The sequence below is a fragment of the Sitophilus oryzae genome, unplaced genomic scaffold, assembly GCF_002938485.1.
Source record: "Sitophilus oryzae breed Bouriz unplaced genomic scaffold, Soryzae_2.0 scaffold_1500_pilon_pilon, whole genome shotgun sequence".
Classification (NCBI taxonomy): Eukaryota; Metazoa; Arthropoda; class Insecta; order Coleoptera; family Curculionidae; genus Sitophilus; species Sitophilus oryzae.
Genome location: NW_022146171.1, coordinates 1,765,398 through 1,780,092, shown reverse-complemented (window position 1 = coordinate 1,780,092; position 14,695 = coordinate 1,765,398). Strand labels below are relative to the sequence as shown.

At 29.5% G+C, this 14,695-nt stretch overlaps 1 long non-coding RNA gene across 1 annotated transcript; it reads left to right on the top strand.

The window, feature by feature from the left end:
* The first annotated feature begins 550 nt into the window (after positions 1-550).
* LOC115878114 lies at positions 551-4,928 on the top strand. Its single transcript, XR_004049466.1, has 2 exons — positions 551-868; positions 4,627-4,928. It is a non-coding gene; the product is annotated as an uncharacterized LOC115878114 (long non-coding RNA).
* The last annotated feature ends 9,767 nt before the right edge of the window (positions 4,929-14,695 follow it).

Below are 14,695 nucleotides of genomic sequence, written 5' to 3'. Positions count from 1 at the left end.
TTTTTAAAGCTTCAACTTATTATAACCTCACCTCAAACCTTTGACATTTGAAAGTTACATACATAGGTTACATAAACTACACCCTCTACATAAACTACATTAACTACATGTAATGTAGTTTATGTAGTTTCTAAAAGTAACATGTAGTTTTCCGAACCGTGCATGGGACCTTTTTAAAGGATGGGACCAAAATCCCATAATATCTATTACCACAGATTACCAGTGCTAATGAATATCTTTTTACTTAAAAAAAATTTTTAGTTGTAGATTATCCATAGATTATCCCAGATAATTTTAATTGTCTTTAGTAGCTTTAGCAAAAAATCGGCACCAAATTTTGTATACAGATAGTTTTTTCCAATAATCAAAATAATTTTACTGATACATATGATATACACATGATAAGATAAAAGTAGTTTAAAAGATGTTTAAAAGTAGTAGAAAAATTTGAAACACAAAATAGTATAGAATGCGTGTTGGCTGCACTGATTTTGTTTTCTCCTCCTCCTCCCGCCACCACTTCTTCAGTCTTCTGTTAAGAAATAATTTTGAAATGAAAGTCAAAAGGAGAAAGCATACGAATTTTACATTGAATAGAAAAAGACATCCATATTATTTTATTGACCAGATCATTAAATAAAGAAAAACGAATTACAGGAGGCAGTTCATATGTGCCACGCTTGTGCCACGAAATGACGAAATCCCACCTGTTGTTATGATGTGGAAAGTGGAAAGTAAACGGTAACCTAAAAAGCTAAAATAAAAAATAACATATCTGCTGGACACGTATTAATAGTACATTAATCAATTTTTAGCTTATTTTGTATTTCTTTACAGTGCAGTATCCAGTATCTAACAACATATTTCTGTAAGTAAAGAAGAACATAGCTTTTATATATTTAAATATGTTTTCTGTTAAGTATTGATGTAGGCTTTTGTCAATTATGGGAGTGTTCTTAAGAAATTATTAATTTTGTTTAAAGTATACCTATATATATAGTACAAGATCCAGTTGGGCCTAAATATATACACAGATATATTAGTTATGCATATTATAGTTTAATTTATAGAAATATTTTATGTAAGTATTATGTTCAAATAGAATTTACAAATAGAATAGAATATTTTGAGATTCATTTAATAATAGTTTCTGTTTTATTGTTTTCCATGAGCCCCTTATATAATATAATATTAAAGTTAAATGTTATCGTCTTGAAATGTATTTATATTTGCTATAAAGATAAAATACTTATATTTAATAACCTGCCTATCATTTAAAGTGATATTAAATAATAATTTCAGTTACTTATTGATATTACAATAAATACTTTATTTTTTGATAAGTTTAAGTATTAGGTATCAGTATAAATTTTTTGATGGAGTTCATATATTTTTTAATTAAGGAATTATGTCTTTTTCTCTTGAGTCAATTTATATAAGATTGCATTTGCAAGTTCTTCATCATGATGTATTTTGGTAGTTTAATTATTTATAAATTTGTAGTTGCATATTCTAAAAAATATTTACTAAGCTGAATATAAGGGTGGCTCCTCTCATACGACGCAGAGGCTCTGAGGAGAACAACACTTTGTACTGAATTGAAATGAGCAGTTTAAAAATATAGAGAGTTCTATATAGTGTCCCCCAAAAAAGTTACAAAGTTGTGTTTTTGTAGTGGAACCCCTATATATTAACTGATTTTGGGATTCTAGTAGAAAAATAAAGGTTAGTTTTATTAGGGAAGTATATGACTAAAATGTAAGGTTTTTGATATACCTATTTCACATTTTGTGAAAATGAAGAGTAAATTTTAAATTTCAATAAAACAGCTGCCTATATTTTAATTTAGGTAGCCTGATACTTAATTACAATAAGCATGGTATGTTAAAACAAATTAAAATTTGACCCGAAAAGTTATACAGAGTGAGACAAAATTAATATGGAATATTGGTCACTTTTCAAAGCAAGTTACTCCTTTATTTTAAATGGAACACTGTGCCATAACCAACCATATCATATCCATATTAATTTTGTCTCACTTTGTATAACTTTTCGAGTCAAATTTTAGTTTGTTTTAATATACCATGCTTATAGTAATTAAATATCAGGCTATTTCTTCGCTACTCATGGTAAATTAAAATATCGGCAGCTATTATTGAAATTTAAAATCTATCCTCCATTTTCACAAAATGTGAAATATGTCAAGGTCCTTACGTTTTAGGCATATGCATTCTTTAATAAAACTCACCTTTATTTTTTTCCTAGAATCCGAAAATCAAGACATAGGGACATCCTGTATAACTCCATATCTACATACCGGGTGCGTCTCAAAAGTGGCTCACCCCTATAACTTTTTTAATTTTTCAGATAAAAAACGAGATTTGGTACGTTAGTATATGACATAGGGTTCCCAACCGTCCCGGTTTAACCGGGATTAACCAGGAATCAGAAAGTTTGTCCCGGCGAAAATTTTGCCTTGGCCGGGACCAAAAAAATCACATTTACATATAATATATTTGAATTTCTAATATTTAATGTTTTGTTTCAATTATTTAAAAACTTAAAAATAATTGTCCCGGAATCGCCGATGCTCAAGTTGGGAACCCTAATATGACATAAATTTGGATTGATTGACATATTCAATTGCTTTCAGTCACTTCCTGTTTCACTGGAAATTACTACAACTTTTGATTTTTAAATGAGACCCTCGGTATTTTTTACTTTATTCAATAGAAAATTATTATAGATAGAATACTAAATAGAATGACATATACATCAAGTTTTAACATTCTTGCTTAATAAAAAATCATATTTTAAAATTCGATCTAGAGTGCCATGGCTATGTTAAAAAGACTAGTTCTTAATCAAGGAGCCTTGGAAAAATAGATTTGATCGTCTAATGTTTTTAGTTCTTAGTGTCTTGTCTTGGTCAGTTAGAAAATGCTCAAATCTTATTTTTAATCATATCTCAATTTTTTCAAATGGAACGAGGGTGGCTCATTAGCATATTTGGAAAAAGCATTTTTTTACGAATAATTTGATACCACACACTTGGTATTTCGAGTCAAATTTTCGTTATGAACCGCATGTTATAATTTCAAATAAACCATATGTGAAAATGTCAAAAGTTGACATATCATATGTCATTCTATTCAGAGTGTTATTTTCTATCGAATAAAGCAAAAAAATACCGACGGTGCCATTTAAAAATCAAAAGTTGTAGTCCTTTCCTGTGAATCAGGAAGTCACCAAAAACAATTGGATACGTCAATCAATCCTAATTTATGTCATATACTAACATACCAAATCTCGTTTTTTAACTGAAAATAAAAAAGTTACCAGGGTGAGCCACTTTTGAGACGCACCCGGTATATAAAATGCTAATGTTTATCTGTGTCGTCTCTACTGAAGTAACGACTTGCTCTAGAAAGTTGCTTTTTTACTAAAAGATAGCTAATTTCTAAAAACTGTCGTCGCCGGATTTTTTGTTTTTCATTTAATTAAACAAAAAATAAAAAGTATTTTTTCCTCATGTCGTGGCGGATGCGCCAGGGTTCAACTAGTATTTTTATAAAATACTTTCAGTTAACATACATATGCTCCTAACATTTCATTTCGATATAAACTACCGTTCTCCTTGGAGGGTCCGCATCGTATGAGGGGCGCCACCCTGTACAGGGTGTTTCAGAAAACGTGCCATCTCTCGTGGGGTGATTCCTCACGTAAAAATAAGATTTATTTTATTTTTATATCAATAGAGGTTCTATTCTGCTTTCTTTCGTAGCTACAGAGTGTTAAAGTCTTCATTTTTTTTTCGATTTATTATAATTTTCTTCTAAGTGCTAAGTTCTTTTATTAATCACAATTAATAAAATTAAAATAAAAATTAAATTAGTTAATTATTTATCTAATCAACTTTATTATTAAAACTTTTAACACTGATGTTCAGTGCTAACCTTGTATATATATTTTTAATAAATAAGGGTGCTACCCATGGGTGCTACCTATATTCAAGAAAATTCCTCAAATTCAAGAAAAAATAATGATTCAAGATACTTTTTAACACTTTGGTCAGTTAATGTCACTATAATTTTTTAAAGGTTGCTATATTAGTTTTAGATTAAGGCATATTAATAAAATTGTGTTTATCTCATCAATGAGACTAAAATCCACAAAATATCATGAGACTGATTTAATAAGCATTAAATGGCCTACTCAAATGAGCTAACAAATGAAAAAGTCAGTGGCGCACAATTTTTTTTAGAAAAATAATATATTTTTCCCATATGCACGTCCCTGTTTAAGTATCGACACTTTTTTAGCATTAAAATATGTCGCACTTATAGTAACTTTCGCCCTCAAAATTTCATTTGAATTGCTAAAAGCACTTTGAAGATAATAATAATAAATCGAAAAAAAAACAAGAATTTAACCCCTGTAACTACGAAACAAAGCAGAATCACCCTGTTTTGAAACACCCTGTAGATACTTTCATATTTTTGTGTATAATTTTGAAAGAAAGGATATTGTTAAATATAACGTGTTAAAAGGTTTCTTGATTTTGTACATAATAAACTATTAATATTGTTTTGAAAACTATTTTTGCAGGATTTTTTTTTCTTTTAGATATCTAAAATGCCTAAGCAATTGAAAGGTGGAAAGGCAAAAGTCACATCAAAAGAAAAACAAAAATTAAAAAAGGAATATCAAGAAGCGCAAAAGAAGATTTACACAATTGCACTCCCTACACTAGCCGTTATATTTCTGTTTATAGTTGTTTATGTATATTTAAAAAGTAGGCCTAGAAGTGATTATATCGACTGAAGCGACAAGTATACGATTTTAAGAGGTAAAATTAAAACACAAAAAATATGAATTCCTAAATTTTATTATTTTGTACAAAATAAATAAATAGTTTTTTAAAAACCCATCTTTGATTATTTCCCTTTTTCTCTCAAGCGGTATTATCTAATCATAAATATTTCAAGTAGTTTTACAAAACATATACACAAAATACATATTTATGTAAAGGTTAAAGCATGCAAAGTGTTATAATTCATTTTAATATTCTCTTTGGACCCTATATTACTAAAAAATTATATATAATGGAAGTATTATAATATAAGGAAAAATATAAACTAATTCTTAAGTGTATACATTTAATACAATGCATAGTTTACGGTAAAAAACAATGAAACATGGAAAATACTTCAAACATTCAATTACTTTTCAGGACAAAGTGTTCAATATATTTATGTACCTTTAATTCAATGTTTAATTATTTAAAATGCTGTCATTACCTAATCCCTAAAAACTGCTATATTCCATTTTTTTTTAAAAAACTAAATATAAACTGTTTGAAGTATATTCCAAAAAATCGATATGTACAACTAATTTACATAAGCATATTAATTAAATAAAACATTCATAATTTCGCTATTTTTAACAGCAATTTTTTAAGTAACGTTTTAGTAATCTTAACTTTATATTATGAAGGAAAACTGGAATAAGAATCCATACATATAGGCATACATTAATACGTAAAGGTAACAGGTATTGCGTGTAGAGGTAAGGAGGAATATCTTCGAGCACTAAAAATGGTCATAAAAAAGGGCAGACTTAAGATGGCGCTGCTGTAGCAAAAACGTAAAATTTAAAATATGCGCCGAAAATTTTTAGAACAGTAAATTATTCAAAAGAGATAAAAATAGACTGGGCCTCTAATATACAGGGTTGTTCACCACATACGACACGGAGTATTGTAGCTAAACGATTAGATTTTTACAAATTGTAAGTTTTGGGTTCGTTGAAGGACTATTAGAGCTACAATTTAAAAATATTTTTTCAAGATACAGGTGTCCCAAATAAATAAAAAATATCAAAGTTGTATTTTTTTAAACGGAACACCCTGTATATTATAACATTTTTAGTTTCTACGATTAAAATAAAGGTAAATTTGATAAAGATTTATTACACTTAAACCTTACCGTTTTTGACATATTTTCAATTTTGTGAAATTGCAATCAAAATTTTAAGGCTTCATTTCTCCAAGGGTATCAAAGTTTTTAATAATAAATATTTACTGAAGTTTATTTATTGATGAGTTATTGTGTTGCAATAATAAAAATTATACTACCTTATACAGAGTGTCTAAAAATTTATTTTAAATAATTACTAGCTTTAAACGGCAATAACTTGTTTAATTTAAATAGAACACCCTGTATATTTTATGAGAATCAGATGCACAATTTAATTGTCTATCAAATTGTATTATACCATTTTTTACCTATAGCTTCAAGTTTCCGTAGAAAATGCATTTTCTTGTAATTTTAAATTCATTTATCAATATACCCATGGAATACTGACATTTTAGATTATTTTTAAAGATGTACCAAATTTTTAAAGAGTACAGATACTAATATTGTCGATATAGTTTGTTTATTTCATTAAAAAATAAAAAAAGACTGTTTAAATATTTGTTAAAGAGGACCAATTAATATGATTCCAGTATTCAAACTACATTAATTGACTGTTTGCGTTGATTAATAAGGCAGTGTGGTAAAAAGTAACACCTTAAAAATGATATTTCATTTTTTGACAAATGCTTATTTGTAACAACAGAGACATTCGTTTTTATAACTTATTATATTGATTTCTGATTCAAATCCGCATTTATTTAGAATAATTTATTCACGAACATAATTAAGTATGTAATTAATTAGTATTTGGGCGGAAATAATGGTGGTATATTTAATTAATGGTATACTCTTTTATGAAGATTTATTTAAACTATTATCTATTTAGTTTTCTTTTTGCATACAAATGGGCTAGTAATATTATCATTTTGTTAAAAACGATAATATTACTAGCCTGTACATTTTGTACATTTGTTGCTTTAAAAACAATCTAAAATGTCAATATTCCATAGGTATATTGATAAATCAGGTCTAAATTATAAGAAAATGCATTTTCTACGAAAACTTGAAGGGATTGGCAAAAACTGGTATAATACAATTTGATAGACAATTAAATAATGCATCTGATTCTCCTAAAATATACAGGGCGTTCCATTTAAATTAAACAAGTTATTGCCGTTTAAAGCTAGTAATTAGTTAAAATAAAATTTTAGACACTCTGTATAAGGTAGTATAATTTTTATTATTGCAACACACTAACTGATCAATAGATAAACTTCAGTAAATATTTAGTATTAAAAACTTTGATACCCTTGGAGAAATGAAGCCTTAAAATTTTAACTGCAATTTCACAAAATTGAAAATATTTCAAAAACGGCAAGGTTTGAGTGTGATAAACCTTAATAAAATTTACCTTTATTTCAATCGTAGAAACCAAAAAATAGAATAATATACAGGGTGTTCCATTTAAAAAAATACAACTATAGCGTTTTTTACTTATTTGGGACACTCTGTATCTTGTAAAATTATTTGTAAATTGTAGCTCTAATAATAATCCTTCAATGAACCCAAAAATTAAAATTTGTAAAAATCTAACCGTTTAGCTACAATACTCCGTGTCGTATGTGGTGAACAACCCTGTATAAAAATAATTGTTTTATATTCTAAAAAAAAACAAAGCTTTTTGGGTAATGTTTGGTTATGTACTTTCATTTTTTAGATTTATGCGTCATCAGCGCCACTGTGATCATTTGGTGAACCAAATGATTATTCTTCCCATTTTTGTGACCACCTTTTCCTTTGAATAAGAAGATTAAAGAAGGAGCATATCAAAAATCTTAGGTCCACCGCGATGGGCCTCAAATATGGCCGACTTAAATTCCGGTTTATCAGTGCCGTTCTAATTTTATTTAAAAAATGTTAAACTCACTGGTTAAACTATGATGTAGGGTAGACGTGGGGTAGACTCAATAATTTTATTTTTTATTTTACGTTGTGAATAAATGTTGGTAGTTATTAAAATTGTTATAAAAATATATTATTATAATAAAAATAGATAATTTTTAATAATTATTTATTAACACAAACATCCGATACGCTACTGAAGCCATGCTACTGAAGCAGGTAAGTCAAATTGACGTATCTAAATTCTTTGACATCTAATCTTTCACAAGTAGTAAATAAAAGCAAAAATGCAAGAAAAAATATATAATTAGTTAATTTAAGTGAATTTCATAAACGATCGGTTTACTACACGATGTATATTATATAGTCACTTACTAGCGAAAAGTTGTTCCATTATTTCACTCGATTTTTGCCTAGATCTACCGCACGCTACACAACCAACTTTGTGAATTTGAGTCTTTGTCGATAAATCGCGATAGTGTTACTGTTAATTTAAGTTCTGCCACAATTTCCATCTAGATTTACTACCTTTATACAACTATCAGTAGTAGAATAAATAATAAATAACATAAAATAAGCTCCGTAAAGACAATAGTAGATTATTTTCTTTTATCTATGGTAAAGACCGACAAATCCACAAAATTTCAAATCAAATTCAAATGTGTCAAATGAATCGTCAAACAGAACTGTCAAGCATCCAGTCCTTTTTCCGCCCACCATGCATGAATACACGGATAGCATTATGCTCCTTCCTTAGTCTTCTTATTCAAAGACCTTTTCAAATAAAGTCCCATAAGAGATATTTCTTCTCATCTCTACACTCCATAGTAACAGGTAAACATTAATTCAAATACAACTTTGAACAAAACACCACTAAATCTGTCATATTTTGAATGCAGTTTATTTTTAAATACAATTCTATACAGGGTGGTCGGAAGTGTATTCTGGAGACTTTGGCAAATAAATAAAAAAGTTTGTATAAATGTATGTCCTAAAGTGCTTAGTTTCGGCGATACAGGGTGTGGAAGTTTTATTTTTATTTCGATTTTTTCAAAATAATTTCTGAACTAACGCGGATATTTGGATGAAAATTGGTGTCTGGGAGTTTTTTGACAAGATAAATTTTGGGGGGGGGATTTTGATGTCAATACGACTCCTACTTGTAGAGGGCACCACATACATATTTTTAACTGGTTTAAAAGTAATAACTTTTCGACTAAAAGTTCAACAGAAGCTGTGTTATCATAATTTTATGATAGAAAAATTTATGATTAATTAAAAAAAAATAAAAAGTTCACAAATTTATAATTTAAGTGAAATAATTATCCACTCAACATGTTCATCTTTTGTCAATAATGTCATGTATTGACTATTTCCATTTTAAATATCTTGAGCACTGTTGCTCCTAGCGATTTTCACCGAGTCATTTTTTATGTAAAAAAATACGGAAATGTATATTTTTTCACTCAGTAGTTTTATACAGGTAAGGACGAAAAATTATTACTCTTCAAAACAGTTAAAAACAATATAAAAATGAAAACTTGGTTGAAAAAAACAATATAGAAATGAAACTTCTACACCCTGTATCTCCAAAACAAAGCATTTTAGAACATACATTTTATGTCAATAATTTTTAGTATACAATGTCTAGAGATTGACCTCGCCAAATGCACTGTCATTCCCCAGCCGTCTTTGACGCCGTTTTTTTTGATCATACGGTATATAAGTATTTATTTTCATAACTTAAAAAGTTATCACTTTTATGTTATTACTAAATACGGATTACAGTAAACTGTAGCCTCGCCATCTTATCCCAATTTTCCTAATAGAATGTCTATTATCTGGTACACCTGATCGACATGTTTTAATACCTAATTTTTATTCTATATAAAATTGTAACGAAAATCAGGTTCTGCATACTTTAACTCTTACTTTACTACACTGAAGTTTTATCACGTTAAATCGGGATTGGTAAATATCGTATTTTTATCAAATATTGGGATACCTTGATTGAATATTTACATCCGATATATACCAACATTTTAGATTCGCATTAGGTATGACATTTACGCCATCAAGAATAAAACATCCTAAACGTATATAAATTACATTTTTAACTTTATTCATTGATTGATTGCATAATCAGAAAAGTTTTGTATTCAAGCCAGCGAGGCAAAAAACTTTTAGATTACTGCTTATTTCGTTCAGAATTTGTATGACATGATTGATTGGTTTGATCATGAACTTGTATCAAGTTAATGTCAAAAATAACTTATCTAAAAAAGAGTTGGTTCACATTGTGCTGTATGGTCAACTGAATTTATAATTGAGTATTATTTATATTTTATCCATAACAAAGTTTATGTGATTTTCCTAAAATAAAACAATAAGTTGCATATAAATTAGATATCATAAAGTATAATAAATGGAATTATTGTTAGAGATAAAATTTAGGCAAACTCTGGCGATCGTCATTTGATGGCTTTGTATATCAGCAAAATGAAACATTTAAATACATAAAACAAAAAAAGTATTTAGAAATTTTATATTGTATTTTTAAGGTTTAAGAAGACATCAAATAACAACTATCAGCTGTAACTGTGGTCAACGTTCTCCAGGTATAGCAAATTTAGAATTAAAATATTATTTCAACGCCTACTATGACGATATTTTCACAATGTGACATGATATACCTACAGTACAATTAAAAGATATGATCAAGCAGATATACCTACAGTACAATGATATACCTGTACACTGATATACAGTACAATGATATACCTACAGTACAATTAAAAGATATGATCAAGCAGATTTTGAGTTTGAATAATTCAAATGTAATTTCTTATTTATATGTCAACAAAAAAAGGTAGGTTTGATGATAAAACTTATCATACTGTATAGGTAATTCGAGATATTTTTTATTTATGCAGACTGAGAAGTGATATGGAAATAATTTAACAGCTATTTCTTGACTAAGAAACACTAAATATTACCAGAAAGATACTATTTTGAAATGTCTAACTTAGGAAAATGTTATTACCTTATATCTATCAATAAATTCATATTAACCATACCGTAGCTAGTGTATAAGCCTTATTGTTTACAGAATCACATCAGGGAAGTTTTATACAAATTCTCGTAAATATCATGTTACCTTATCACAGCTTATTCAATACCAGCTGGTATATCTGCATATACCCACAAGCACTATGTCTCCCTCTACTTATATTCTTTTTAAATGTAGAGTCTGGCTAATAAGTATATCATCAATATTTTCATTGCGATAGTATTGTTAGCAATTCTATTTTAATATTTAAGGTTTAACGAAATAATTTTGGTTAAAGTACTAGGTACTGGGTTTGATCCTCAGAAATATTTATTTAAATAAAAAAAAATGTTTATCTAAAAAGAGCGCAAGCGAGCCGCCACCTAAAGGAAGGCAGTGCCAAACCATCTTGAGTAACTATTACAGCCTTTTAAATAGTGCCGTTCGTATTCGGCGATAAATTGAATAGCTTCTATGTTCCACTAGTCAACTCGGATACCCAACAATGTTGCCGTTTGCTGTCGTATTATTTTATGAACGGTTTTAAGAACAGCGGAAAGTAACGCCTAGCTTATAGCCAATTTTGCAAGAGCAGCTGGGGATCCATGGGTGAGACCGTCGCTTCGAGATCGAGAGGTCCCAGGTTCGTGTCTGTCGGTAATAGCAATCCTAACACGCTTACGGAGTGTTTTAATTGAGTTGGTTAGTCTCTGGGATAAGTTTTTTTGTTTAGATTGCACGCGAAATACCCGACCGATTATCGTTTATGCTGTGAGAACGCGCGCGTGCAGAACTGTGAGATTAAGGTACAACAAACGGCAACATTGTTGGGAATGCGAGTGACTAGTGGGACGTAGAAGCTGGTGATAAACTGTAGGTCTCTTGTACTTGTGAAATACTGATGACGTACAGGGTGGATCAAATTCGACGCTTTTAAAGGGAAACACCCTTTTCTATAGGAGATAGACGAAAACTAATATCGGTATCTGGAGCTTAATTTTCATCAAAAACATGATGGTGAAAACCGCACATCGATATCTGTTACCGTTTCGGAGTTACCGGATGTTTTTCAAAAATGTGCATTTTTAACAAATTGTTGTAACTTTTTTGCTATGGATTTGCTTATTTGCTATGGCTTTTAAATTTTCTATTTTTATGAAAACATTTCCAAAGCACCCATGGGCGCCGGAAGAATGAAATTTAGGGGGGGGCAAGGTAAAAATGAATAAAAAATTGACATTTTTGGTAATTATTGGGAAAACTGGAAATAGTCCGATTTTCACCAAAATTGGTATACACCCTATTTTGAAGTCGTAGATTACGAATCTGAACTTTTTTCTTGGCGGTCTCTTACCGTTTTTCAGAAAAACGGAAAATAATTTCAATATCGATTTTTTCTTAATTTCTCATATTTTTAAGGTTTTCTAGCACATATTTTGTTAGGTATTCAATAATCAATAATGTTTTGCTATTTGCTGTTACTTTTTAACCAATTCTATGCATAATAGAGGAAAATTTGCTAAAATAAATTTGTAAACAATCTGAAAATGTTAGATTATAGCTTTGTTCGGGTTCTTGTTATTACCGATTCTGAACCGTCCAAGAACTCTGCAGCGCATGCGCAAATGAAATAATGTCTTCATATTTCCTTCTGCGCATACGCATCACAGTTCTAGGACGGTTCAGAATCGGTAATAAGAGAAACCCGAAGTAAGTTTATGTGTTTCTGGCATTTAAAGCAACGTTGCCAATGCTAAACCTAAATTTAGCGTGTTTTTTTCGCTCATTCTGGAATTACGAAAGGCGGTCGCCAGAAGAACGGCTCCTTCCCATAACTGCTATTTTACCAACGAGATCTGACTATTTATACCCACGAAGTTGCACGAAAGAGTTTTGATTGCATTGGTTACAACTTCCATGCAGAGGGTGTTAATCTTTTGTTGTTATATTATTAGATTAACTAAAAAAAGATTAACCCCCTCCGCAAAGAAGTTAAAACCAATGCAATCAAAACTCTTCCGCGTAATTTTGTGGATATAGGTGTATATTTAATTATTGTCGATCTCATAATAGGTAATTTATTTAAAATCCCTAATCACCCGAAAAAATAGAAGATATGGCAACGTTGTAAATTTTCAAATTTCTAGATTAGGTCTAGAATATATTTGTCTCTCTTATTACATAGGAGAGAGAAAGAAGGATATATCAAATGTCAAACTTCCATCTGGTCTCAATTTTCTTTGCTATTTTGTTAAGAAAAGTGTTTTTCAGTAAAATGTTGGACACTTTTCTATCCCCAATCAAGTGTGGCTTTTAGATAACTATAATATAATGAAAATATAGTGAAATTATTACTTTATAGGGCCGAAATAAAGAAAAATTCAATGTTGAAATAATTTTCCGTTTTTCTGAAAAACGGTAAGAGACCGCCAAGAAAAAAATAGATTCGTAATCTACGACCTCAAAATAGTGTGTATACCAATTTTGGTGAAAATCGGACGATTTCCAGTTTTCCCAACAATTACTACATTTTTTATTATTTTACAGGTAACACCTAACAATTTCATAATAATGATTATTTTTTTTACAGATGGATGTAAGAAGATAGCTTTTATTTTTATTGTTTCAGTGAACCAGGGGGGGGCAAATGCCCCCTCTTGCCCCCCCTGTCCGGCGCCCATGAAAGCACCTTTTTGCGTAGAATTTAATGGTGTAAGTATATTTTTTTTTAATTAATAATTTAAGAGTTATCAACAGAAAAATTGATTTTTTATTTTGATTTTTTATTTGGGACGCCCTGTATATTTTTAATTAAACGAAAAGAACTTAAAATTACTTTTCCAAAAATATAGCACACTTGATATTTTGTTATAATCCCCTTCGAAATACAGAATTTTCAAGTTCACCACTTTTAACTAGTAGGTTTTGGACGCATTATTGATGATCTGCCCCTAACGGAAATCGAAAACATACTTCTAGCAAGACGAGGCACCGCCTCAGAACGTTGAAGTTATCAGCTAACTTTTGCAGCCAATTTCGAGAATAATTGTTTAGCTAATCAAGAACCCAGCCGTTGGCTTAGTGCCTATGGATTTTTATCTTTGCGAAAGAATAAAGGTTCTTACTTTTAAATTGCCTGTATAATCTAGACAAAAATTAGAAGTACTTAGCGGTTATGCGAGGGTATCTTTCACCTCCACTGAGTTAATTAATTCCGCGAGAAATGTTCAAAAACGGTCTCGTCTGTCCATAACAGAAACGGTCAACATGTCGAACACCTGTAGCAAAATCTCATGTCTAGGTTTCTATTAATTTTTATTATTAGTTTATTAGATATAGTTTAAATGTGTTGATGTTGTTAAATATATTTTAAATTGTTATAAAATTCTAAATCTCTCATTGTAAATTATTTTCGTTTTAATTGCTGCTCACAGTTACAATTATTTTTTTGCATTACAGCCAACGCGGTTCAAAACCTACTTATTCAAAGTGGGCGAGTTTTTAAAAACTATATTTCGAAGAGGAATCGAGTATGTTATATTTTTGGAAAGGTAATTTTAAATTATTTTCAATGAATTAAAAATATACAGGGTGTCCCATATAAAATATCAAATTTTCTGTTGATAATTCTTAAATTATTAATTTTAAAAAATGCGGTGCTTTGGAAATGTTTCCATAAAAATACAAAATTTTCCATAGCAAAAAAGTTACAGCAATTTGTTAAAAATGCACATTTTTGAAAAACACCCCGTAACTCATAAACGGTAACAGATATCGACGTGCAGTTTTCACCATCATGTTTTTGATAAAAATTGAGCTCCAGACA